Genomic DNA, 13,908 nt, shown 5'->3' with positions numbered 1-13,908 from the left:
AATGAATAATCCTTTAAGAATCCTTGTTCTAATCGTACAATTCTCGAGAATTTATTCGTTTAAAATAAAGCTGCTTGTTGGATGTAGCTATTTGCGAATGCCGCGCGTAGAGAGAGAGAGATAAAGGGGAAACGAGAGAAAGAGAGCGTCGCGGAGGGCTGCAATTTTCGCGATTCGCATTTTTTCGCCAAACGTCTGTGCCCGGCGTACCGTTATGTTCGCGGTAATCGTGTCTCATCGTGTTCCTCTCGGCCCGGTTCCTCCTCTTCTCGGCGCGGCCACCTGCTTCGCGTATACGCACCGTGCGTGCCACTCGAATTAACGTCGATGGTGACTGAAAGGTTACTCGTACAACGGTCCCCTGCCGGAGCTGGCGTGTCTCTGTACCGTTTATTTTTATCTTCTCGCGCGTAGCAGTATGCCGATGCTGCCTCCTTCACGATTACACGCGAACCAGCTGTTCAACGATGATAATGACGATGACGGTTGTCGAGAAAATGAGAAAATTCGCGGGGGTGTTTTTTTTTTTTTTTTTTTTTTTAGAAAAACGGAAGTACAACGTTTGATAAATGGGAACGAACCGTATTGTTCATAAAACGACGACTTCAAGTATTATTGTTATATGAACAATCTTTTATTACTTTAGGAACAATCAACTCATTCGGGGGATGTTACAGGTGGTTGATTCTTGTTTTTTTCAAAATTTTTCGACAATCGTAATTAAATCTTTTACAGGAAACTTGCAAAATGTCGAGCACTTTAAATCTTCGATTCGCGAAATTCGAAAAATACTGAAAAATAGAAACGCAGACATTTACGTCCGATATAGAGAAATGTTAATAAAAATTAGCACAAGAAGATAAAACTTGTACAATATAATATTACGTATTAACTTGCGAATTATTACAAAAAAGATAAATACACAAGAGGGTAAAAGAAATGTGTCTGTCACTTGAAATTTAATATCATTACGGGTTTAATATTTCATTCACAAATTGCGTAAAGTAACAAATTCATGCACTAGAAATTAGAAATGATAGTTTGATAAAAGACGGAAGTTCATTTTATTCTTATACGACATAACGATAATTGTAATAACGCCTGAAGACTATAGAACCTGTCAAATTTATTTATGTACGTATATATACATATATATTTATAATTTAAAATTAATATAATTAAATAAAGTTTAATAATAAAAATACATTTTAGTTATAATTAAAAATTAATAATATTAATAATAGTTTATGGTAATGAACATTTTTTTTAAAATAAATAAGTAAAATTTATTTTGTACCTCTTGTATCAGGGTTAATTAATTAATTTTAATAATTTTAATTATCTCGAAAGTAAGTGATCCAAATATATATATATTGTTTTTTTGTAAAATAAAAAAAATAAATATATATTTAGAAATTAAATGTTTGTGTAAATGTATTTATTAACTCTATCTTTTTAAATAAATTTAATTTGTATCTCGCGTTTCTTGTCTCTCAACCTGCTTCATATGTAATTAACAAATAATGAGTTGTCTAGGATTTTGGCACCCTGTCGACGTCAAGGTCCCGACAGAGATGAGAGCAGCAGGTGTAATCCCCGTAGCTGGGCCACGGGGCTCGTAATTGACTCGGGCTAAACAGGTCACGCGGTCATTTTGATGTTTATCGAAGCGAAGGGCCTCAGGATCGCGTGATACTCGCCACACGCTGTTTCTCTCTCTCTCTCTCTTTCTCTTCCTTCTCTCGTTCTTCATTTGCTGCCGACTGTTCAATTTCGATTGAATGAAGGACAGTTTCGACCCATTTCTCCAAACGGATCCACTGACACGAATGTTACGTACATGCTTCTTTTGCGTGCTGTTGCTTTTTTCCCCTCTTCGATCTTCGTGCGTGCGTGTGTGCATTACGTATTGTCCCACGTTTGTTCGGCAAAGTCGAGTTCTCTCTTCTTTTGTAGGTTACGAGGGGAGACTCTCGGGATATTTTATTGAATATCGAAGTCTATAAGAGCTAGAATTATGGTTGATCATTTTACTAAGAGTTGTTTTGCTAAAGGATACCAAGATTTTTATTTTTCGATCGACTGATCATTTTGTTCGCACATCAGGTTTATACTACCAAATGTCTCTCACTTGCTCGACGAAAAATCTTTTTATAGTTATACTTTTTGGCACATCGAATGGAGCGTAAATGACGTACCAACTACTGCAATTTTCCCTATGAATAAGGGAAACTTTAGGAGGACTATCATTCGCTCGCAATCAGTGTTAGCGCTGAGCCAACATATGCCAGGCTTGGTTGGTCATTAAACAATATATAAAAAGCTGCCCACAAGGAGTGGAAGAGTTGAAACGTCAACCTAGATTTCACGTAAGCGCGACAGATCGACGTCGGCAGATCTCGCGCGTGTCGCAGCTTCAAAGAAAGTTCTCCCGTTCTCTCGTTCACATCGTGATTAATCGGCCTCGCGCGACTAAATCGCGCGTCCTTACGCAAGCTTCGAGAGCCGAGGATTTTATCACTCAATCTGGCCGAGACGTTCGGGTGAAAGTCACGCGTTCGCAGGCCCATGTATCGAACGAGTGATTTTGACGACGTCGAAATCGGCCGGTTTTTGATAATTAAATCGAGGCTGATATACCATCTGACGAGCGTCGGAAGTCGACCGGTTCTACGAACGAAAAAAATCCGATCGCGGACAACTTCAAAGAGATCTGTCCGTTCAACGGCGAGTTTTTTTTTTTTTTTTTACCTTTCAGCCTAATTAATTAATACAATTCTTTGGAATTATCCATGGTCAGAATTGAGAGAACGAAGGAGTGACTCTCTCATCTGTTCCTATTGCTTCAATCGCTGAAGGTTCTTTAATTACTCGATATTAATTCTGGTAATTAACATTCTTTTTACGAGACGTTCGAGATTATTACTGTTATTATTATTATCGTTCAAAGGAGATTGGTAGGAAATGAAGACTCGTATTTATAGAAAAGAAAGGATACAAAGGGACAATGAAAAGATTCATCAACGCAATGGTAAGATGATAATTTGAAAATTATCATTTTAGTATCCGATATTTATTATCGTTTTTTCTCCTTTTTGCCACTGCGCTAATTTTCTTTTTTTTTTTTCCAAAGAAAATTATGACGTATAGGACGTCTTCGTCGCGTGTGTCACACGTGTTAACAAGAATAGTTTATCATTCTCTGATCGTACAAATAAATGAACGATCGAACGATGTCAGACATGTGTCCCATTGTATAATACGTCCAGTTTGTCTGTTTAATATTTTAATTCATACACAAGCAAACATCTTCTATAAAGATTTCCAGAGAATGTTCAATATAGTTGAAGCTTAGTCAAAAATTAATGTATAAAAATGAAAAGTAGATTGATACATTTTTTTTTTTTTTTTTGTTAATCTTCTGCTTTCTCTGTGTAGTTATTTCTTCGATTAAAATTTACTCTCGATGATCAAAATTTTCGAAACTCAAGTGACTCAAAGTGATCAAAGAACTACAGTTCTTTCGTATCGTGGTCAAAATGATTTTTAAAATAAATCTTATCGTCACGTACGCTACAAATTTCAAGTGCCTCTTGTCCTACCATCGGATCCAAATAATTCGCTCAATCCATCGAATATAAATATTCTAGACTTCCAAGACGAAAACAATTTTCGAAACTTGAATTCTTCTCGAGTGTTTCAACTTTCGAATTATACTGAAAACGAGTGCCTCTCGTAAATCTCAAGTCCTTGAAGAATCTCAAAAGTTTGCCCAAAAATTGAACGAATATTTCCCCGAATGTTGAACCGTGAGTCGAACGTCGAAGTCACTTCGCCTCGCTGCGTGAAATTAAACATCCACGAACCACCGTGAAGAAGTTAACAGCTACCGGGGCTCTTTTTGCTTTCACAGGTGTTTGGCTACGCGGTCGCGACGTTAACGCGAGAGATCGATCGAAACACCGCCTCCTTCGTGGCCCTCCACGTATAGGAAGTGATTCCTTCGTCCGACTCCGTTGCTCGATTATTCATCGTGCAAACGAGTCAGAAATACCTGATCTTCCTGGGTCATTAATCCAACGCGGTAATGAAGCCGAGGAAAAAACTGACAGACGTGGACGGGGGGGAAAAAGTGAAGGAGCGAGAGATGGAAAGAAACGCCTCGTGCAATGACGCGTGTGTTTCTGAAGTGTTCTGAAGACCGCGGTTTCGAATTCGTACACGTGTGCGCGCACTCTTTTTTTATATATATATATATATATATAATACAACAGAGATTTTTATGCCCTTGGGCAATGTAGAATCGAGTTTGAAAATTCACCGAGTGAATTCAAGGCGACTTTTTTTTTAATTTTGCTCGGCTACTTCCTTGAAATTTTATACAAGTTTCTGTATGTGACGTATTTTTGTACATTAAGTAGATTAATTATTCTTTTCTATGTCGTGTCTAGGCGCAAGTGAATGTTCGGGATAGAAGAAAATTTGATGAAATATTTTGTTCTTCGTTTTTTTTTTTTTTTCGAGAATTGTTTTTGGAGACATAAGGGTGGCTTTATCGTCCTTTTAGTCGCCTTTTACGACAGGCAGGACTTACCCAGGACCTATTCTTATACCCCCGTGTCCTGAGGGGGTGCATTCTAAAAAAATATCACGAGTCAGAAAGAATTAATCCAATTTATCAAATTAATTAATCCTTGGGATCCTATCTCCATTTTGCTCTCGTTTCAACAAACGCAAAAAATGTTGATGTTATATTAAAAATTTTGACGGTACGAAATGAACTGAAGCGACAAATTAGAGTATATTAAATTGTTCAATGGAAAATAACACTTCGTAGTGATTGAAATTTCGAAGAGCACGCTGCAAGCTGACGTTCACAGCGAACTGTTGGAAAAATCCAAAGCAACCGTAACGAATCCACTTAACCCGCTGCATCGTCCGACCTAACCCTTTCGACGTTCAGCTAGTTCGATAACAATCGCACGTTTCCATCCAAGCATAGCACGAGTGACCCATTTACCGTGAGGTGTTATATTCGCCGCACGCTATCCACTTTCAGCGTACGAATTCCCCGCTGCAAAAAGCGCACGTGCAACGAGAACCAAGAACCACCGCGGGTTCGTGCGGGTTATTATACCCGTTTGAAGTTTCCCTTATCGTCGATAATTGTCGTTAACTACGTGCAGTTAGTCACAGTTACCACTCGTACCCCCGCATTACTAAACCCGAGCGATCAACTCCCTCGCCATCTCGATCGACAACTACGTTAGTCGGTCGTGCAAGTGTTCAAACGTGACCAAACAACTCGTTACCATTTCTCGCGCACGATCAACAATACCGCCAAAGAAAGAATTATACTGACTCGATCAAGGACACAGCAAAATAATAATAATTAAGAGGACTGACTCATTTTGATCATTTTGATATTTCCAGCGTCAAATCTCAAAAAACACAGATGTTTTACATCTATACGTATTTCGTACGTCTGTTATTTCTATACACGTCAATAAAATTGGAAGCTTACAATACGTCAGTTATAAATTGTAAATTCTATGCATCAATTGTTTCTATACATTCGTAAAATTTTAAATCGACCAGTTTGTTGTTTCCGACGTTAACAATCCTTCCGCGATAGATGTCAAAAATACCTGTCAACAATAATATTTTATATATAAATCCACAAACTTTGATTTTGAGTGACGGAGATGATTCCAAAATTTCCAAAATTATCCGAAGAAAACCAACGCTTGATACAAACACCCGAATCGCTAATGACTTCGATGTCGATGCGACTTTAACCACTTGCGCTGGGCAACTGATTGCGGACCATAACGAGTGACCAAACCGTATACAATAATTATAAAAGTCGCTCTCTTTTCGTCGGTATGACATCACTGGATAGAAATTATCGAGAAGTAACAAATTTATTATTTGTTTTGCCTGGGTTATACTAAAATATACTTGAAACTGAGAGAATGTTGCAATTTTGGAGAGAAAAAAATTCTCGGCGTGCGTGGCACGTCATTCCTCCAGCGCAAGAGGTTGAATCTCTGAACAGAAGAAGAAGAAAGGAAAACAAACGCCGGAAACGGACAGGAAGAAATTAACCTCAACTTCTTAGCCGAAGGAACCCTCCACCCTGGAGAGAAGCAAGCAACCCTTCCCACCCTGTCTTTCTCGCGTAAACCACGTGACTCGATCTTTAAACCACGTTAAAGAACAGACAACCCACAGAGAGATGAAAAAGAGAGAAAAAGAGAGAGAGAAAGGGGGATGCTCGTTGGTTAGGCAGGGTGGCGAGCGAGATGCGGGCAACAATATGGCCCGTGCTCGGTACAATAGCCTGGTATTATGCGCACGACGAGCGGCAACGGGGCCACGGTGAGGTTACATTACCTCCTCTTTTCTCTCGCAAAGAGAGACTCGGTGCGGCTTGGTGCACAATGCGATCACCAGGGGCCAACAAAGACAGGCTACCGCTCTTCGCCCTTCTCTCGTTCCAACACAAAGAGAAAGACCATACACCACCTCTGTTCGTCTATACACACACACACACACACACACACACACACACATATACACGTGTGCATAACGCGCATGCACAAAGGCCAACGCGGAGACGGTTTGCAAACGCGTGTTCGTTTGCACGTGGTGGGGAACGCCACGGTTCAGGGCTTCCTCGGACCTGTGAGAATCTTCCCACGTTTCTCGTAGCACGAGCCAACGAGTGTGTACGAGCGAGGAATTTCGGTGGCGAGGTGGCGAAGGGAAGAGCGAGAAGGAGAGCTCCTGGTGAACCTTGGCTGTCGGTGGTGGTTCGTTCGCCGTGTTCGACGAGGACGATAGAACGAAACGGCGCGCGGCTCGAAGCGAGACCGAGCGACCATCTACTACGTTACTACCGCTGTTCTCGTACGCGAGGATGACGAGAAGAGGGTGACGAGGAGGAACACAGTGCGGAAGCGTTTCGTATACCAGCACGTTCCGAATTAGCGTCGGTGAACTGCTGCTGATGGTGATGTGTTACCGGGTCGGTGCTACTTCTTCTTTGTCTTCTTACTCTTCTCATTCTTCTTCTTCTTCTTCTTCTTCTTTTTCTTCTTCTTCTTCTTGTACCGTGATTCCCGAACTCCTGGATTGTCCCTCGGGTATATAGTAACAGGTAAACCGTTTAGGAAGAAGGGAGAGACGCTCGGATCGAAGACGCTCGGCTGCTTTTTCGGGCGTTCGCCGACTGACTTCGTTGGACGATATTGATTGCCCCCTTCAGGTAACTCTCTTAGGTTCCTCTCTCGCGCTCTTTCTCACTCTTTCTCCCTGTCGCCTCGCTTCTTTATTCGTTGGTGCGGTACTCGCTCGAGTCGTGCGTTTTGTGTAGTTCGTGTGTATGTGTGTGTGTGTGTGTGCACGTTTCTTTCGGTTTGCACTGTTTTTTGGAATATTTTCGGAGCGTTTAGAGAATTATCTACGACACGGAGTGTTTTTCAGTATTGAAATATTTTTTTCAGTAGATATTTGGAGCTTCTGAAGAGCTCGTTCTATTCGTAAATTATTCGAAGGAGCCTTTTCATGTTTTAAATCACGTCTTCGTGATACATTCACTGGTACATGAGAATGACTATTTTGTTATATTATTCTACGAACGATATTTTATTCATCGACAGACAAGGTATAATTAAATCAGTTTGAACGTTAAATTTAATAAGTTATATTCTTAGAAAATGAAAGAAGACTGAATCGATCTTTTTGCCTAGCCTACAATACTATCTTACGCATGACTATAAAAATAGTTAAATATTCAAGATTCAAAACTGTTGTCGTTTATTCAAGAGAAAGAACTTCGTAGGAAAGAAGAGAAAAAAAATCGTCATGATAGCTACGATGTAAAACAAATTATATCACCAATACCGTCAATACAATAAACAAATTATATTACCAATGACAGTCACACGTGTACTATAAAATAAAAAAATAAAAATCTTTCTGTCTTCAATTTCAAGATCAAAGATATTGGTCTCAATTTATCCTCGAAAGATCAAAGAGGGTGTCCTTCGAAAAGGATCTAAATTCGGAGCACTGAAACTACAAAATGGTCGAAATGGCCAGCTCATAATTTCGGATAGACGTAAAACAATGTTTTAAAGATTTAAATGATCCTTCATAAAACGTCTAAGTGCACTGTGTGTTATAAAGTTTTTCTTTTACTTGATATGTCTTTGATGATGGTGATGGAAATTTTACGCCTCAAACGTCGGTAGTTTTAGTGTTGAAAAAAGTGCAACAAGGAGAGCAGTTTGAATCGAATCGGCCGTCAGAATAGCATCGTTGCAGGGTCGTTAATACGATTAATAATAACGCAAGCCGGTGTCTCGGTGATAGCAGCGTGCCATCGCGGATAGAGCTTGTTTCGTTCAACTTTAACAAGCACACGGTCGCGTGCACGCGCGCGCGCGCGAGCGAGCGAGCGAGCGATCAGCTACCACATCCGGCTCGGACGACCAATCAGTGTAATTATCCTACCGGTCTCTCTACTGGTACGCACTCATGCTAATGCCTCGTTTTCAACGTTGGCAGCATTATACCATACCAAACCTGAACAAAAAAGAGAAAAAGAAAAAAAAGAAAAAAAAGAAGAAGAAGAAATCACGTTTCATCGCGATGCGAATGTTTAAAGCTCTTTCAAGCGGAGATCTCTTGACCGGAATCGTTCTGTCACGAAGAAATTAATGACGACACGCGCACCTGTTCCGCGATCCTACCCGGTTAACGTTCCTGCAAATTGACGCGTACGCGACGTCGAGATTTATTGGGAATCATTTTGACGTTCTCGTGGAAGGGAAATTATTTTCTTTTTCATTCTGAATACGAAGCGTACGACGTATTCAGAACGTTCTGGTTTGTTGTAAATGTTACATTTCGCGGAATTTCATGAAACTCTTGCGACGAAAAATTACGAAACGATTTGATTTTTATTACCTTGATAGTTCAGTGTTTCATTATCATTCGTTTTCAAACTGATTAATTCTACGTTCTTTAATGCTAGAATTATTAATATTAGAATGATTAAAACGTGAGCGCGAAGGTCTTTTTTCTAGATTATATAATATTCTATGATATATATAATATTATATAATATTAATTATTTTGAAAGAACGATTACAAGATCCCCTAATCGTACGATTGAATTGTTGAACTCTAAACAAAGTCTTCTCCAATTCTCGAATTCATTTACGAAACTGTCTACCACGTTGCTGCCACGACCTTCGAACGATTAGTTACGTTATAATAAATGCAATAAGAGAAAAAAGAATTTGTACTCTAGACGAGAGCGATACTGATGTCAATTTACGCGATGTTCTTCATGCCGTCAAACGTACTAGTCGGTTATTTATGCTGCATGCGCGGCACGTCAACGACGTACTTCAATTTATTGACTTTTTACTACTTTATACTATGCTAATGAGCGACAATTAAAATTTCAAAGACTTGCATCAATTCTCGTAGCAGTTTTTGCAAAAGAATTGCTGTTTCCAAGCTTTCAATTTTATTTCTTTGTTTTTTTTTTCGTAATTTTAAGTTTAATCCTTAAAAAAAAATCTGTAAATCAAGTCCAGGCTAATTTTTAATTTTTGGCAAAATTCAGAGAGCCGTCGAAACATGTTTTTTTCGTTTAAACGATTTGTCAATCAATTCTATGTTTCAATGTGTGTATAGTTTAAAAAAAATTGTAAATCAGATTGTAAGTTTATTTTTGGATAAATTTAGAGAATTTTTATTCAATAAATAAATTTTCAACTGAACGAATTTATTCTCAGTTCTTTTCTCTTGAACTCGATCCTTCAACGTGATTTCAAATTTCATCGGTTTAATGTAATCGAAAGGAATTAAGCTTGTCTTTGACTAAACACAGAAAATTATTAAAATATATTCTTAACGTTTGTAATACTAATTTTGATTATTCGATATACTACTCGAGACACGGTATAATTTCTGCAAAAATATTTCTCATAGGCTCGTTGCCTATACATCATCCTTTTAGAACCAGTGGAGCATCAACGTAGCACAAAACGAAGAGATTTCAAGTCGTTCGTGAAATATTTAAATGAAACAGAACTGGTTCGATCATAAAAGTGTATACGACATAATTGAAAGAAAGCCGTCGTTTACGCCGTGGAATCCTACGCTTCTATTTCCAGATTTGAATTCGTTCAAGAATGATTACTCATTCGATAAACGCGTGCTCGAGTCATAAGGTGTGTTAATACCCCCATTTCCCAAAAATTTACATTCCTCCACGGACATACTTTGAATTAAATCACTTCCTACGAAAAATATATTATACTTATTCTTCTTTTTGGAACATGAATCACTTATAATTCGATCATTACGATTAATGCATCGTAGCAGAGAATTTCTTTTTTTTTTTCAACTTATTCTAGAATAATTAAAATAAAGATGAAACAGACAAATTTCATCGGTTGTGGATAATTTTCAAACCGGTAGATATCGTATTCCTTTTGAATTACTTTTGATTGGAAATGGAAGCTTTATCCGGTTAAAAATACTAAAATATCAGAGTAAAAATACTAAAAATTTTAGAGTATCCGATTAAAAATACTAAAAAATAGGGAAACTTTATCCGATTAAAAATACTAAAATTTTAGAGTAAAACTAAGAAAGAAATGGAGCAAAAAAAAAGAAGAAGCTAGGAACATACCAGTTATTTAACAAGCACAAAATGTTTCAATCGAACGAACTTCAACTATCACGAAACATTTCTAAGCGAGAAGCATGTACGTACGTACCTAGTTCTTCACGATATTTCACCACCGCCAATTTTCACCTTTATCGGGACATGAAACGTGACGTGATCGTGGCACATTAGCTCACGACTATCACGTAAGGGTTAACCGGGCCGGTGTATTTATCGCGCTATTCTCCCTCGAAAAAAAAAAGAAAAAAAGAAAAAGATCCACTCTCCGCCCGTTTTTTCAAATTAAACGCCGAGTCGTATAATGTAATACCCATAACCTCGCGCTCTATAATCGATACCTATAACCCTGCGAGCGTGTTCTACCTATAAAACTTCGGCGAAGAGCCGACACGTCGGTTGTCGCACGAACCGTTTTATTTAAAGATACGCCAAATCGTCGTTCCTCGTCGATTAATAAGAACGTAGTACATTGCTCTGACAGGCAAGTGGCAAAAATGCCTCGCCGTGGTTTATAATTAAATGTGAGTACGACACGATGCACGAGCGCATTAATAATAAATAGATGACACATTAGGCTGACGAAATTATTTCAGCGTAACCGAGAAGTCCGGCACAATGCCAAAACGAACGCGAAAATATATTGTGGCGGCTCCCCGGCACAATTGTATCGGACCAGCACCGCGTGTCATAGATAATAGAGTGCGAGGATCGATTATTCGAAGACAGTGTTCCTTTATCTCTTGTTGCTTCTGTCTGCCGGCGTGACGGGCATATATCCACGAAGAACGCGTGCGTGATATCCACGCGTGACGCACGTATGTTATATTTTCTATACATCTGCAGATATTTGTCCCTTTCTTTGGTGGTGCAGTGATATATATGCACGTGATCCTCTTCGAGTTTGATTGTACACCGAGGCGGGATTTTCGTAACACACGGAAAACAGACGGAAGGTAATTTCTTGAAATTTGCCGCTCTGAAAAATCTACATATTTTGGTTTTGGTATTTGGCACGGTCGATCTCTTCAAGCATGTGAATATTTGTTGACAGTGTCATTCTTCGTGGTATTACGTTCAACGTTATAATATTAATTACATATAATATAATTTATTATAATTATAATATTAATTATTATATATAATAACACGATATTAATATTGTAATTATGTTACACGTAATACAATAATGATATATGTGATATGTAGTATGTGTAACGCGTGTAATAGCATAATGTGTAACATTACATGTACCATGTGCAGTATAACTTAAACGTGCATTCATAATTTTAACGCGCAATCGTTGAAATCATGCGAATTTGATTGAACTGTACTTGAAAATCAAAGTCGTAATTGTATTTCTTCAGTTCAACATTACATCATAATTTATATTTCTCATGGATATGTACGAAGATGTTCGATTCAATCTTTAGGTTAAGGAAAAAGTTTCTCTATACAAATATTCAGATTCTCCGCCCTAAAAAAAAAAGAAAGAATTATTTCTATTGAAAAGAACTAAACGTTAATCGACGGAGTCGCTTCGAATTTTAATCGTGCCTACAAATGACGTATAAATAGACACTGGAATACCGACGATCTGTCAACGCCTTCTCAATCTCGCTGTTACACCAGAAAATCAAACAGCGTCTAAGATCAACAAGGGATCTATTAGAGAACTTGCAAAATGCACGCGAAGTGAATTTTGAAATGTTAACAGCCGGCGCCGCGCTGAATCTCTATTTCAAATTCGAAAGTTCGAAAGCTCGTAAACTTTTTTCAAACGCGAAAATCGTTTATCAGCGTCACACACGTCCCCGTTTACGCGACAGGGACGTTTCTTGTTCCGTAAAACGAAGCTGTTAACCCCTTGCGCTGGCAGCTGGTTGCGCGGACCATAACGAGTGACCGTGAACCGTGTCCAATAAATTCGTCGCTTTCTTTCTGAACTAGCCGGTACGATATCACCGGATAGAAATTATTAAGAAGTAATTCAACAGATTTATCATTTGTTTGGCCTCGGTTCTACTTTAATATACATGAAGCTGAGAAAATGTTGCAATTTGGGGCAAAAAGTTCTCGACGTGCGTAGACGTTAAATGCCCATCTCGCGCGCAGGGAATGTCGAGAAAAACGGCAGTTCGAGGATTCTTTGAAACGTGACGACTCCGGATCCGTCGGGCTACGAGAGGATGATCGGCTTTCGCAGTTTAGAGGCAAAGGCTCGTAAATACCCCAGCCGGCGGCCCGTGTTTAGCCTATCGGCTTCCAAAAGGGCTAAACACCTCGTTAAGCCCCCCCACAGGCGAAACCTGTCCGAGCGGGCCGCGCGTTCAGGGACTGTCGGGGCCTGCTGCCGGTCATTAAGATCGCACGCTTAATTCGAAAAATCGGCTGCCGGAGCTGTGCACGATCGCTGTGTCGATCTGGAAACCGGTTCGTCGATCTGGAAACCTTTTCTAATGCCGTGGTACGCAGGCCGTGTACCACGAAAGCGAACTTGTTGGTCTGTCTCGTGCGGATGACGAGCGGTAGAATAATTAGGGTTGGATTGTTATACAGAGAATTCAACCCCTCGTGACTCATGTGCCATTTACTGGAAAAGGGGACCATTTCACAAAATGACCATTTTTCAAAAATATTATGTTGGTTGAACGATTCTCTCGTTCTCACTTGATAGAATAATGTTTTTTATTCGTTTCATCTTTGGACTTGAGGGTTGTTAAATTATTCGATCTCGCCGGGGAAATAGTAATTTGAACGAGGGATAATGAGAACAGAGAATAGAATAATTAAGGTAGATCCGAATAATTGGGTTTATTACAAATGTATATATGTGGTTTCGTGAGAAATGGCCTCTTTTTGAATTTGGTGGAATTCTCCGTTTTATTTAATAGAATGTTCATTAATCTTCGAATTTTAGAATTATTGAGTTACTCGATGATAACAATAATAATAACAATAATAAGATAAGAATAAAATTTATAATCAAGAGACTGAATTGATCTGAATGGAATAATTGAAGTTCTCGAGAATCACTACAGTGAAGAAATGTACTCCTTTTTTAAAGAATTTATCCTAGATAAATACGTTGAAAGATATTTGACTGATATTCTCCATTTTACAATCTGTCTTTGCTTTTTATTCGCATTGTTGAAGCTCGTGGCAGACTTCATTAAAAAAAAAAAAAAAAAAAAAAA

The sequence above is a fragment of the Frieseomelitta varia genome, unplaced genomic scaffold (genome assembly GCF_011392965.1).
Source record: "Frieseomelitta varia isolate USP_RPSP 00005682 unplaced genomic scaffold, Fvar_1.2 scaffold_37, whole genome shotgun sequence".
In the NCBI taxonomy this organism is placed as follows: domain Eukaryota; kingdom Metazoa; phylum Arthropoda; class Insecta; order Hymenoptera; family Apidae; genus Frieseomelitta; species Frieseomelitta varia.
Note: the sequence above shows the minus strand (reverse complement) of the source record.